The sequence below is a fragment of the Equus przewalskii genome, chromosome 2 (genome assembly GCF_037783145.1).
Source record: "Equus przewalskii isolate Varuska chromosome 2, EquPr2, whole genome shotgun sequence".
NCBI classification, from domain to species: domain Eukaryota; kingdom Metazoa; phylum Chordata; class Mammalia; order Perissodactyla; family Equidae; genus Equus; species Equus przewalskii.
The window spans coordinates 14,392,057-14,405,916 of NC_091832.1; the positions used below are offsets into that span (position 1 = coordinate 14,392,057).

At 45.0% G+C, this 13,860-nt stretch overlaps 1 protein-coding gene across 5 annotated transcripts in view; it reads right to left on the reverse strand.

Moving 5' to 3' along the window:
* The window catches only part of ST3GAL3 (ST3 beta-galactoside alpha-2,3-sialyltransferase 3), a 197,219-nt gene extending 185,121 nt beyond the window's left edge, over positions 1 to 12,098 (reverse strand). For 3 of the 5 annotated variants that reach the window (XM_070609917.1, XM_070609912.1, XM_070609910.1), the window contains exon 1: positions 11,859 to 12,098. The gene's annotated coding sequence lies outside the window, so the exon portion shown is untranslated. The remainder of the gene's footprint in view (positions 1 to 11,858) is intronic. The other 2 variants (XM_070609913.1, XM_070609911.1) reach the window with 1 other exon arrangement.
* Between the last annotated feature and the right edge of the window lie 1,762 nt (positions 12,099 to 13,860).

Consider the following 13,860-nt stretch of genomic DNA (forward strand, 5'->3'; position numbering starts at 1 on the left):
TGTAAGCAGTTTCCTCCAGCACCCTAGAGGGCAGATTGCCAGCCAATTCTACCATGCAGCATCACAGCGACTCAGCTGCAATCCAGTGAGCCATGGTCATGTCCACTCCACCACAGTCTGGATCTCAGTCTGTGGCAGGAGTGGAGTAGGTTGGGGAGCCCTTCATTGAGCACTCTATCTCAGCCCTGGGGTAGTGGCTGCTCCTTAAACCTGCTATTTCTACCTTCTTTAGAGGTCTCTTTACTTCTTTTTAAATTTTTTTTTAATTGAGGTAACATTGGTTTATAACATTATATAAATTTCAGGTGTACCTTATTACATTGTGGCTTCTGTAGACTGTGTAGTGTTCATCACCAAAAGTCTAGTTACCATCTGTCAGTGTACACATGTGCCCCTTTACCCTTTTTTTGCCCTTCCCCCATCCCCTTCCCCTCTGGTAACCACCAATCTGTTCTCTGTATCAATGTGTGTGTTTGTTTATCTTCCACATGAGTGAAATCATGCAACAACTGTTTTTTTCTGTCTGATGTATTTTGCTTAGTGTAATACCCTCAAGGTCCATCCACGTTGTCACAAATGGCAAGATTTCATCTTCTTCGATGGGTGAATAGTATCCCATTGTATATACATACACCACATCTTCTTTATCCATTCATCCATTGATGGGCACTTAGATTGCTTCCAAGTCTTGGCTATTGTGAACGATGCTGTAGTGTACATAAGGTTGCATACATCTTTTCAATTTAGTGTTTTTGTGTTCTTTGGATAAATACCCAGAAGTGGAACAGCTGGATCACATGATATTTCTATTTTTATTTATTTTGTGTGTGTGAGGAAGATCCACCCTGAGCTAACATCTGTTGCCAATCCTCTTTTTTTGCTTGAGGAAGATCAGCCCTGGGCTAACAGCTGCACCAATCTTCCTCTACTTTGTATGTGGGATGCCTCCACATCATGGCTGATAAGTGGAGAGAGTAGGTCCACACCTAGGATCCAAACCTGCAAACTCAGGCTGCAAAAGCAGAGCACACTGAACTTTAACCACTCGGCCACAGGGCCAGCCCTCTATTTTTAATTTTTTGAGGAATCTCTATACTGTTTTCCACAGCGGTTCCACCAATTTACATTCCCATCAGCAGTGTATGAGGGTTCCCTTTTCTCCACATCCTCTCCAACACTTGTTATTTCTTGCCTTTAACAGCCATTCTGATGGGTGTGAGATGATATCTCACTGTAGTTTTGATTTGCATTTCCCTCATAATTAGTGACTTGGAACATCTTTTCACGTGCCTGTTGGCCACCTGTATATCTTCTTTGGAATCCTCTGTTCAGATCCTCTGCTCATTTTTTGACCAGGTTGTTTGTTTTCTTCTTCTCGTTCAGTTGTATGAGTGCTTCATATATTTTGGATATTAACCTCTTATCAGATACATGATTTGAAAATATCTTCTCCCAATTGGTAGGTTGTCTTTTTGTTTTGTTGATGGTTTCCTTTGCCTTGCAGCAGTTTTTGTCTGATGTAGTCCCATTTCTTTATTTTTTGTTTCCCTTGCCCAAGGAGACATGATATTGAAAAAGGTACTGCTAAGAATGACGTCAAAGAGCATACTGCCTATGTTTTTTTCTGGGAATTTGATGGTTTCAGGTCTGACATTCAAGTCTTTAATCCATTTTGAATTAATTTTTGTGTAGGGCATAAGATAATGGTCTACTTTCATTCTTTAGCATATGGCTGTCCAGTATTCCCAGCACCATTTATTGAAGAGATTTTCTTTTCTCCATTGCACGTTCTTGGCTCCTTTCTGGAAAATAGCTGTCCATAGATGTGTGGGTTTATTTCTGGGCTCTCAATTCTGTTCCACTGATCTGTGTGTTTTTCTGCCAGTACCATGCTATTTTGATTACTACAGCTTTGCACTATATTTAAAACCAGGGAGTGTGATGCCTCCAGCTTTGCTCCTTTTTCTCAGGATTGCTTTGACTATTTGGGGTCTTTTGTTGTTCCATATAAATTTTAGGATTGTTTGTTCTATTTCCGTGAAAAATGGCAGTGGGATTCTGATAGGGATTGCACTGACTCTGTAGATTGCTTTAGGTAATATGGACATTTTAACTATGTCTATTCTTCCAATCCATGAACATGGAATATCTTTCTACATCTTTATGTTTTCTTCAGTTTCTTTCAACAGTGTCTTATAGTTTTCACTGTACATATCGTTCACCTCCTTGGTTAAATTTATTCCCAGGTATTTTATTCATTTTGTTGCGATTATAAATGGGGATCATATTCTTGATTTCTCTTTCCGCTAGTTCGTTGTTAGTGTATGGAAATGCAACTATTTTTGTATGTTGATTTTGTACCCTGCAACTTTACTGTATTTGTTAATTATTTCTAACAGTTTGTTAGTAGATTCTTGGGTTTTCCATATACAAGAATCAAGTCATCTGCAAAAAGTGAGTTTTACTTCTTCCTTTCCAATTTGGATCCCTTTTATTTCTTTTTCTGGCCTAATTGCTCTGGCTAGGACTTGCAATACTATGTTGAGTAAAAGTGGCAAGAGTTCTGATTTCTCCACACCTGTGTGATCACTTGTTATTATCTGTCTTTTTGATTAAAGCCATCCTACTGGGTGTGAACCAAGCAAATGGAACCAAAAAGATACACAAAAATGGGCTGAAGGCAGGTCCTCACTGTGGTTTTGTTTTGCATTCCCCCAATGGCTAATGATGCTGAGCATCTTTCCATGTGCTTTTTCTTTACCTCTTATTAGCTAATCTCATGTTACTCCAATTTCCTGTTACAGTTAATCATTTTTACATTAAACTTTACCTGATCAAAGTACCATGTGGTTTCTCTCTCCTGACTGGACCTGGACACCTGTAACATGGCAGTCAGTGACTTTCTAAGTAGAAATTAGCTATCTGCCAAGGTTTTAAAAATAGAAGAGGAAAGCTGAAAAACATGTTGTCCCTGGCCACATGCTCCTTTTAGAAATAGCTGAGAAAAAGCCTAGAAGACAGGGGTAAAAATCCAAGAGATCAAAACTTTTCAGTTTTGTATGTTTTAGTTCATCTTTGTTCCTACTGGGGGGAAAAACACCTTTCTGAATAGGAGCTGTAAAGGTGTGGTTTTATTGGGATTTTTGCTTATTTGTTTTAATGGTGTTTGGGGGACAAGGTTCTAGACATAATTTTTTATTTGGAAAAGGTGACTTCTATGTGGAAGGTTAAAAACGCTAAATGCAATCAGTCTTCAGAAAATTCAACTGGAATGTTTGATCAGATGACTTTCCTTTGCTTGGGCCAGTTGAGATAAAAGGGTGGGGCTGTTGATGAAGGTGGCTGGGAGACGGCAATATGTACAGAAAACAGGAAACAGAAAATTTGAGCATGAGAGCCATCAATAATTAATACTTAAACATGGCCATGGCTGTGTTCCAATAAAACCTGCCAGCCAGTTTGCTGACGCATGCTATATATTGTATATGGACATGCAACATGCAGCAGAAGTATAAAAACACGTGTGGGAATAAAAAGACTTGAAATTCAAGCTAGCGTTTTCTCTGGTGAAAGAGAGAGGAGACGGGGAAAATACATAGGAGGCATTTGTGGAAAATGTAATGTTCTATTTCTTTAAAAAAACAAAAAAACTGAAGCAATATGGCATATTAAGATTTAGCGATGGGTATCATCATATTGTTCTGTTCTTGAATGTGTAAAATACATCATTAGAATATATGAGATAAATGTTCCCTTTCATGGCTATTATTTCTCTGAGACTTTAAATGTCTTAGGCCTATGTAACAGTTCCATATTGTTTATCTGCCCATACGTTAAAAAAAAAAAAAGCAAGGAAAGAAATACAATATTCCAGATAACTATGCTGGAGGCTATGCCATCTTATCAGTCCAGGCAGAAGCCCTTACTACACACCTGAGTAAAAGCAGTAGGAACACAGAGTGGCATCTGTCTCGAGAGCAGTGTGATGCAGGCAGATAACATACAAACAGGCAGAGACATTATGAAATGGTGGAAACTGATAACTGCCTACAAGGTTTAGGAAAAGCTTCAGCGAAGAAGCGGAAGCAGTAAAAGGCTGGGACGGGCCTTACATACCATGCCAAGGAGCCTGGAATTTACCCCAGTGGCAAGGGAGAATCACTTAAGAGATTAGATGGAGAAACAACACAGATCCATCTTTTAGAAAGAGCACTTGTGCGGCAATGTGGAGGACAGCCTGGAGAAGGCTAAGCCAAGAGCAAGAGGCTAACGTAACAGCCCAGGCCATCTGCCTTCGAAGAGAGGATGTACGTCTCAAAGGGTACTCAAAATAATTCACCAAGGTATCAAAAGAAAATACCAGAACTCTTACCTATAATCTTTTCTGATATTTAATTTCAGTTGACACTGGCCTCCTCACTCATTCCCTATATCAGATGTCTTGTGACACATGAGATTCAGGAAGAATCCTCAAGAAGTGTGAAAGTTCCACAGCATGGGAGGCAGTGATGTTATCAATTAATCATTCACTTAGTGATGCAGCGCAGTTTATGCACTACAAAATAACATCAACGGGGTTAACTTCAGCAAAATTGGCTCTTTTAAATAGGATCAGAACTCAAATTGGCAATGAGATGGTGAGAGACCAGGAAACTCTCGTACCTCAAAGAAGTTCTCCGGTTATCATCCGGCCAAGTAGGTATAAGACTTCCAGAACTTAAAGAGCAGTCATATATTTTTCTCTTACAAAAAATACTAGTGCTCCAAGTTCGCTCACCTTTTTTTGGATGGCAAATATCTGTTAGCAGTATGTACCAAAAATACACACGTCTGTCCTTTCAAGGTAAAGGAGATGTCTTAAAAGCTAGAAACTAGGTTTTTTTTAAAAGAAACTATGTTGAGTGCATTTTGAAAACAGATGTTTGGCAGTGTTTCCATCCTTATTTTGTTGCTAAAAATATATAAAAGCATCACTTATAAAAACTCTCATATTTGTATGCCAGCAGTTCCCAATCTGTGGTCCAAGGACCCTTAAGGGTCCCCAAGATCCTTTCAGTGGATCCATGAGTTTAAAATCATTTTCACAATAATTCTCAGACATTATTTGCCTTGTTCACTCTCATTCTCTCACAAGAGTCCAGCAGAGCTTTCCAGAGGTTATATAACATATGATGACACGTGACAACATCATCATCCTCATGGCTAACTGAATGTGTGTTTTGTGATTTAAAATTTTCTCAGTAATTTTTAATACATTAAATATCAGTAAAAAAAACCTACAAAGATGAAATTTCTTTGGGATCTTCAATAATTTTTAAACTTATAAAAGGGTCCTGAGACCAAAAAGTCCGAGAATCACTGCTATACACTTTAAAAAATTAGTAACAGAATTTTCTAACCTGTTTAACATATTTCAAATAAAAAGTTTCAATGGGTTAAGTCACGTTAAAAATACATAAACATGCCATCTTTCTATCATTTTATAAGAAAAACTGACATAAAGGAAAAGGGTAATTTACTGACATAGAAAAAAATGATAAGGTAAGGCAGTAGATGACATTTAATCAGAATAACATAAATTAAGTCATACAGGAGTTCAGAGTAAGGAACCCCTGTCAGCCAGGATGCCCAGGGAGGAACAGAACGGAGAACAAATCTGAATTAGACCTCCATTATCATCTTTTAAAACATTTCAGAAGGATACTGAGGAGGAGCAAAATTTCAGGGGGAAGCAGTCAACAACAACGATGTCAGGGCGAAGGAGAAGTGCATACATTTTAGCAACCCATGCCGCGAGCACATTATACCATTATCAGCCACAAGAGAGTATGCACACGTGAGTGTGTCACTTCTGAGCGAGGGGTGGGAGCAGCTGAATAGCCATATATAAATGGCTGGTATTTAAAGAATGTTTAAGTTGGTATGATATTCATATCAACTCCCCCTTCTCAGAATAATTCCTTCACACCTAATACTCCCAGCCAGCATCATCAATCATGTAACATGTATAAAGAAAACCACAATGTTGGCACTGGTTATCTCTAGGTGGTGGGATTTAAGGCTGATGATCACCTACCGTGAAACAGGTAATATACTAAACATTAGGAATTGTAAAACTATTATTTTTATTATAATAGGTCCCTTATGTAGCTCACAGCACAGGACCAGGCTTTCTACATCTATTTGCTCGAATCCTCAGAGCAACCTTGCAAGGTAGGGATTTTTATCTCCATTTTACAAATTTGAAAACCAAGAAGACACAAGATGTTCCAAAGCCCATCCAAGGTCACACAGCAGAAATTGGTGAGGCCACACTGAAATCCCGGTCTGCTGACTCTTGTGTATGGTCCTCTCCTCTACCCCAAGGAAGGACATGGACATGCCCCTCCTGTTACTACAACAGCCTAACTGGCATCTTTCCCTCCACTCTCACCTCATTCTCATTTCTCCTCAGACATAAATATTTTATGACTCTGGTATAGCAGGCGCGGTCCTATGGCTGCAAACCTCAGAACCTCCCATGTCAGGGAAGTAAGATATTCACTACGGTGCTTCCTCCACACACAGTCATCTTCCTAAAAGGCAAAGCTGATAAAGTCATTTCCCATTTTCGAATCCTTCAGTGGCTCCTAACCATCTGCAGGACAAAGCTTTAATTCCTGAACTCACAAAGCATTCACAATCTGACTTTTGCAGCCTCCACACAGTCTGCAAACAAACCCTCTTCTCCTGCCATTCAAGCGTCTTCAGGAAGTAGCCACACTCTCTTGTGTTTCTAGGCCACTGCAAACATTGTTTTCTGTCTGAAAAGCCTTTTAAACCCACATCCACCCAGCTAATAACTAGTGATTCTTCAAGACTTAGATTAGGTGTGAACTCTTCTGGGAAACCATTATTTATATTCCCAGTGTGACATGAGGTCAGGAGAACCCACAGAACCCTCAAACGCAGCCCTTGTTACAACGTATTCTAACTGCTGGTTTACTGGCTTCTGGTCCTACCAGACCGTAGGCTTTTTCAGGCCTGGGACATAACTTCCATATTTATAATGCCATGACCTAGCACAGAGCCTGGCACAGAGCTCATGTTCAATAAATATTCGTGGGATGACTAGAGCACCCAGTCTAGTGGGAGATGCAGACCTGTACAAACTAAGTAAACTAAAATATGATAAATGTAAAGATAAGAAAGGTGTGGCAGGAATGCTATGCAAGGAAGGGGAAAAAGGTAGAAAAATCTGTGGGAACCCTTCTGCCTACACCCTTGGGGTTTCCTTACTTGATTTCTTAAAATGTCTTCAAATCCTGCTGCTACTGCTGATCATGATCATAAGTGCTTACTTTGAACCAGGTACTGTGCAAAGCACTTTACATAAACTAACTCTTTTAATCCTCATAACCATGCTATGCATTTCACTGATAAGGAAACTTGGACTCAAGAATAAGACATTTGTGGGGCCGGCCCAGTGGTGCAGCAGTTAAGTTCGCATGTTCCGATTCTTGGCGGCCTGGGGTTTGCCGGTTCGGATCCCAGGTGTGGACATGGCACTGCTTGACACGCCATGCTGTGGTAGGTGTTCCACATATAAAGTAGAGGAAGATGGGCACGGATGTGAGCTCAGGGCCAGCCTTCCTCAGCAAAAAGAGGAGGACTGGCAGCGGTTAGCGCAGGGCTAATCTTCCTCAAAAAAAAAAAAAAGAATAAGACACTTGCTCAAAGGCAGTTAGTTAGTGGCAGAGCCAAGATTTCAGCTCAGATCTTCTGTTTCCTGAACCAGGGCTCCAACCCAGGGAGGGAGTGAACTCTCCTCCCCAAATACCAATTAAACTCAAGTAAATCAGTAAGATTGAACTAAGATTCCTTTTTAGTTTACCTATTTAAGTGAAAATGTACCTAAAGTTATCACATACTTCCTGGCTTCTTAAACTGAATATCTTGAATACAATTTAACTTTCTTTGGATGCCTTGGGACCATTCTTGTGTTCCTTACTGAGGGTGCTGTACAATAGTGATGCCCTTAGGAATAACTGTGCTACAACTGAGATATAACAGATCGCCCTAGTATCAACAGCCTTGGTGAGCACTTACAGTGCTTGTGATGGAGTTCTGACTTCCCAATCCACCTCCATTCCAAGCTGAGTTAGAGCTGTTATTTCTTCCTACTGTCAAAATACTCATCTCTAGTAGCCCATCTGATTTTGCTGCCTCTAATCCTCTATGGGCCATGACAATCACAGAATATGCAAGAATCATTAGTGCTGTCCACCAATTATTTCTGGCTCTTTGCTTTCCAGCCACATGCTAAGACTGCAATTCTCTGCTCTTCTTTAAAGGTAGGCATGGCCACGTGACTTGCTTGAGCCAATGAAATGTGAACGAAAGTGACAAGTGCCACTTCGGTACAGCAACTTTAAAAGCCACTGTCCCTTGACCACCATCTTTCACTTGATCAAAATGATCATGGAAACACCATGTTAAGATGCAGATTCCATCAGCCTGAGTCCCTGAGTGACTGTGAGGGGCATCATGCTGGACAGGTAGCATGAATGAGATGTCAACTTTTGTTCTGGTAAGCCACTGAAGCCTTGAGGGTTTTTGTTGACGCAGCCTAATCCAAGCTAACCAGACCAATACATCAGATCTCTCAGGAACGAATTCTCTCACATAAGCACCTTTATTTACAGATTTTATGATGAACGTTTTGTTTGTACAAAGAATTTTCTTTGCATACATCCTGGTTCAAAGGTATGTTCAATATAAAATATATTTGCCAGATACGTACTATGTGCAAAACATTGTGTTGGATGATGAAGAAGATAACCTCTGTCTTGAAAAACCTTCAGCCTCATGTTGGCAATTGTGGCAAAAAGACAGACTCTAGTGTTACAACGGTTTTAAGAAGAGACAAGTCCCATCTAGATGGGGAAGAAAGTACAGAGAAGTTTCACAAAGGAAGTTCCATATCGAATGGCCCTGAAACATGCTAAGAATCAACCATCAGAGATTCAAGGGGGTCATTTAAGATAGACAAAGCAACACAAGCAAAGATATGGAGTACAAACAGCAAAGCACAAAGAGCAAATAGTTCCACTGACCTGGAAAATATGGCAAACTCTACGGGAATGGCAAGAAATGAGTTTACCCATACTGTCCATGCCAGGCTGGTCCGTCCTTAATTCAACAGACAGTGGGGAGCAATTAAAAGCCTTGGCTGGGGGGCTGGCCCCATGGCACAGTGGTTAAGTTTGGTGTGCTTTGCTTTGGCAGCCTGAGTCTGCGGGTTCGTGGGTTCAGATCCCAGGCATGGACCTACACCACTTGTCAGCTGTGCTGTGGCAGCAACCCACATATAAAGTGGAGGAAGACTGGTACAGATGTTAGCTCAGGGCTAATGTTCCTCAGCAAAAAAAAGAAAAAAGAAAAATCTTGGCTGGGGAAATGAGATACCTGGAAGTGATGGCAGTACACAGGGTAGAAAAAAATGTTGGCGGGTTTCTGCAAGAATTCAAGGGAATGGTATCAATGGCCCCAAATCAGTGTGATGACAGTAGGAATGGAAAGAAGCAGATGCCAGAAATAGTGTGGAGGTGGTGTCAACAAGACCTGGCAACCAACTGAACACAGGAGGAGAAAAGAAGAAAGGCAAGTATGAATCTTGAGGTACAGATCCTGTACCTAACTCAGAAGACTGTTATCCCAAATAGCTGAGGTTAACCAGAAAAGTGGCAAGGGTAAATAAAGCATTACTGTCTATTTTTCTAATGGCTAGCTCCAGCTTCATCTGAAGTAAATACTACTACTAGTTTATCCTTTGCTCCCCCAGGGGCAAAGTTTCTTCTTGATTTGATGCTATCAACCTACCTTTTTTGTACAACCTTATCTCCCACTTTTCCCAATAAGAAGCCCTGGAACCACTTTTTGGGTTCTGTCCTGCCACCTTTACCATCCTCGCTTTCTCATTTCCTCACTTCTCTGCCTCTTCATCCACCCAGGCCTACCCATTCACGGCTCACCTCAAGCCTCTGCTCCCCTGTGAAACCTTCCTCAAACACATGATTTCTCCTTTTCCCCAATTCTCACAGTATCTACTATCTTGGAATTCTAGAGACGATATCATTAGTTATCATTTTCCTGTGTGCCCTTTATTCCCACAACTATCTCATAGGCCCATCAGAACAAGTCTCATACATTACAGGTCTTGAGTTTCCCACAGTCATATTGCCTTGCACACAGTATGTACTCGATAGGTACTTTATTAACGATTCAAAGTCAATTAGTCTCTAAGAATAGACACATCTTACTTCTTCAGCAATAATTTACTTTAAATCAACCACGGTTAGACATTTAAACATGTGAAATAGGGAGATTCATCACTTAATACTTCAAAATATCCTTGAGTTAAGAATCTTTAATCTTAGGAGCTGCCATTGCCTTAAGAGATTATTTGAAAATACCATTTGGTCATAAATTTTTGCACCAGCTTCCTTTCAATCCTTTTGACTTGAAGGTAAAACCAGCCCTGGTGGTCTAGTGGTTAAGATTTGGCACTTTCACTGCTGTGGCCTGGGGTTGTTTCCCAGTCAGGGAACCATACCTCCCGTCTCTCAGTTGTCATACTGTGGCAGCTGTGAGCTGCTATGATGCTGAAAGCTATGCCACCGGAATTTCAAATACCAGCAGGGTCACCCATGGTGGACAGGTTTCAGTGGAGCTTCTAGAATAACACGGACTAAGAAGGACCTGGCCACCCATTTCAGAAAATTGGCCATGAAAACCCTATGAACAGCAGCGAAGCACTGTCTGATATAGCAGGAGAAGGTGGGAGGATAGGGCAGGGTTCCGCGTTGCTGTACACAGGTTGGCTGGGAGTCCAATTGACTCCATGGCACTAACAACAAAACACTTAAAGGCATATCAAACAGTTCAATGATCATCACTCCAAGGTGATTCTGACTTGGAAATAACCTAATTTCTCATGAGGACTATTTTACTTTCAGGAATCCAGTAAGTGCTTTTTTCTACCTTCATGTTCACCTAGCTATAGCAAATATAATTCAAAGCATATCCACAGAGAAGTTAGTATTTTTTTAAAAAATAGCAGTTGCCGTCATTGATCTCTCTCTCAGTTAATTACAATGATTCGGTTCACACGTACCACTCCTTCTTCACATGTGAGGGAAACACAAACGGAAATGAGGCTTATTGAGGAAGCATAAAAATGGGCACCAATGTAAAACGGAATCCAAAATATTCGTGGGACACCATCCCAACCAAACCTGCTCTCATCATTAAGATATCCCCTCTTGCGCGCAAGATCACCGAGTAAACAATGGGGAGAAGAGCTAGAAGGAAAAGCAGCGCGAGGGCCGTACTTCGTCAGTCCCGCTGACCCCGGTCCCCGGAACATCTGACTGCGGGGAGGGCAGTAAGCAATGACAACCGCTACCCGAATGCTGCCTCTTCCCGCTCAGGCTGTCCCCGGACTTTTCCTTCCCCTTCCCACAGCGGAGGCCCGCCTGACCATGTCCTTCCTCTGCGCCAAGGTGCGCAGCGCTGCGGGGTCTCGCACGCAGGTGACCTCAGACCGCCCGGCCCGGTCCCGCCGTCCTCTCCCCCGAGGCCTGGCAGCCCCTGCCCAGGCGAGGTCGTCCAGGGCCCGGGCTCCCGCCCCGAGCCTCCAGTCCGAGTCGGACTTCATCATTCGGAGACAGCTGAGGCGTGCCCCGACCCTTCCATCCCCGGCACGAGCGCGAGGGCTCCGCGCCCCGTCCGGACCCGGGGACCGCGGCGGCAGGGGAGGGGAGGGGCGGCGCGGTGACCGTTAGCCGCGGAGGTTGCCGCGCAGGACGTGCCCTTACCGCAGCGGAGAGGGAGGCAGGGGGGAGGCGGCGCCCGGCCCGACGCGGGCGGAAAGGCGGAGGCGACGGCGCAGACGGCGGCGGCAGCCGCGGGGAACCCCGGCGGGCGCCCACAACGCGGTGGGCTGCATGGGCGCCGCCATAGTGGGGACGCAGCGGCGGGCGGAGCGCGCGGCCGCGACCTGGGGACAGCGGGACCACCAATCCGGCGCTCCGCCTCAGCGCCCTCGCCGGGGATGAGGTCCCCGCGGCCAATCGGCGCGCAGAAGCCGGGCGGGGCGCCGGGCCGACCAATGCAGAGCGGTGCTGCAGGCAGTGGGCGGGCGCAGTCTCACACAGGCCCAATGGAGAGAGGAACCCCTAGTTTCCCGGCCCGCCCACCTGCCCGCCGGCGAGGTACCGGGCTGGGGATGGTGCAGGGCTCCCCGTGAGTCGCCGGGCCGAGCCTGCAGGTCCAGCCTGCGGGTTCTGCGCAGACGTCCTCGCCTCGGCTCCCCGGAGCGCGTCCACCGCCTGAAGGAATCCTCCTCCCCTGGCCTCTCACCCTAGGGCGCGCTTTCGGGATGCCGACCACCTGACGGCCGCAGGGCTCGCGGTCCGCCGGGATGACCCAGCCGCTCGAGAGCCTGTTTCCTCGTCCGGGTGGCGGGCAGGGCGGCCTCCTGGGCGCAAAGAGCAGGGTGAGCACGGTCATTCCATGCCGGGGACGCAGGCATCCGCCCGGAGCCACGCTGAACCCCGCCAGTCCGCTCCCTGAGGCCGAAGGCTTTGGACCTCCACGGGCTAGGCAACCCTGCCCAATCTTGTAGGTAAGGGGAGACGGGGATCCCTGGCTGCTCTTCTGTATTACCAACTTCAGAGCCTCGCAGAAAACGTTTAGTCCTGGCACAGGACGACTACTCCCCGTTCCATCCCCTTTGCGGCTCTGGAGGTCCCAGCTCTCTCTCGCCCTGCTCCCTCATTCCCGCAGCTGAGCCCAAGCATCCGCGTGCGGCACAATTTAAAACATAATTTCTCCGATGGGATTAATGGGAGAAGAAACTGTCAGGCTGCGATCCTTGGTTATCAACCTGAAGACCCTACCTAACTAAAGGAGGACAGTTTGCCCTGGCCAAAAGGCTTCTGGGAGGAGCCTGCATCAGACAGGCTGCGCTCTTCCCTGGAGTCAGTCCTCTAAGGCCCTGGGCCTGACTGGACTGGCAGGCAGTGAGGGGAAACCATCTGTTCCGGCACTTGAGAAAGTCTCAACACCTCTTTAAACTTTGGTTTCCCCAGGGTTATTATGTTGACCAGAATAAAAAGTGCAAAGTTTCCAGAAAAATAGCCGGATAAAAATTCTGCTGGGGTTGGACCAGGCACCCCAGCCCCGTGCAGGTCCTTTAGCAGGTGGGGTCAGTGAGAGGTACGGAGATCTGGACCCTGCCAAGTCTGGGGAAGTGTTACTTCCCTCCAAAGATGTGTTTCCAGAGCTCACCAGTCCATTAAGGCCAGCTTCGCTCAGTCTCCCCTGGGAATCCTTGGGTGCTGGACAAAAAGCTCAAGCTCCCATTCTTGGCCCCAGGAGGGAGGTGGCATAGAAAAGTATCTTTGAAACCTGCTGTTCCTCCCTTCCCCCAAAATCAGACACCAGGCAGCAGCCACTTCCCAAGTCCCAGGACACAAAGCAGCATTCAGTTGCTGAGCTGTCCCAAGCCTCTCCTACACCTGGACAGGGCCGTGAAACAGGGAGTGCCTGGCCATCCAAGGGCCAGCTGGCACAGCTCTGCTGTACCCAAGTCCTGCACCTATTCACTGGCCCCTCCTGCCCTGCTGCTGCTGTATCCTTGTCCACCTGGATAGACCTCGGGAACCCACCAGGCAAAGGAATTAGGTCTTCCTCCAGGGAAGCTTCTAAACAACTTTCGGCAGCTCAGAGCGGCTTCAGGTCCCCACTAGGATACCACTGGGTGCGAGTCCCTTGCTCTTCAAGCACCTAAAACGTACTCCCTCCTTTCAAGCTGGT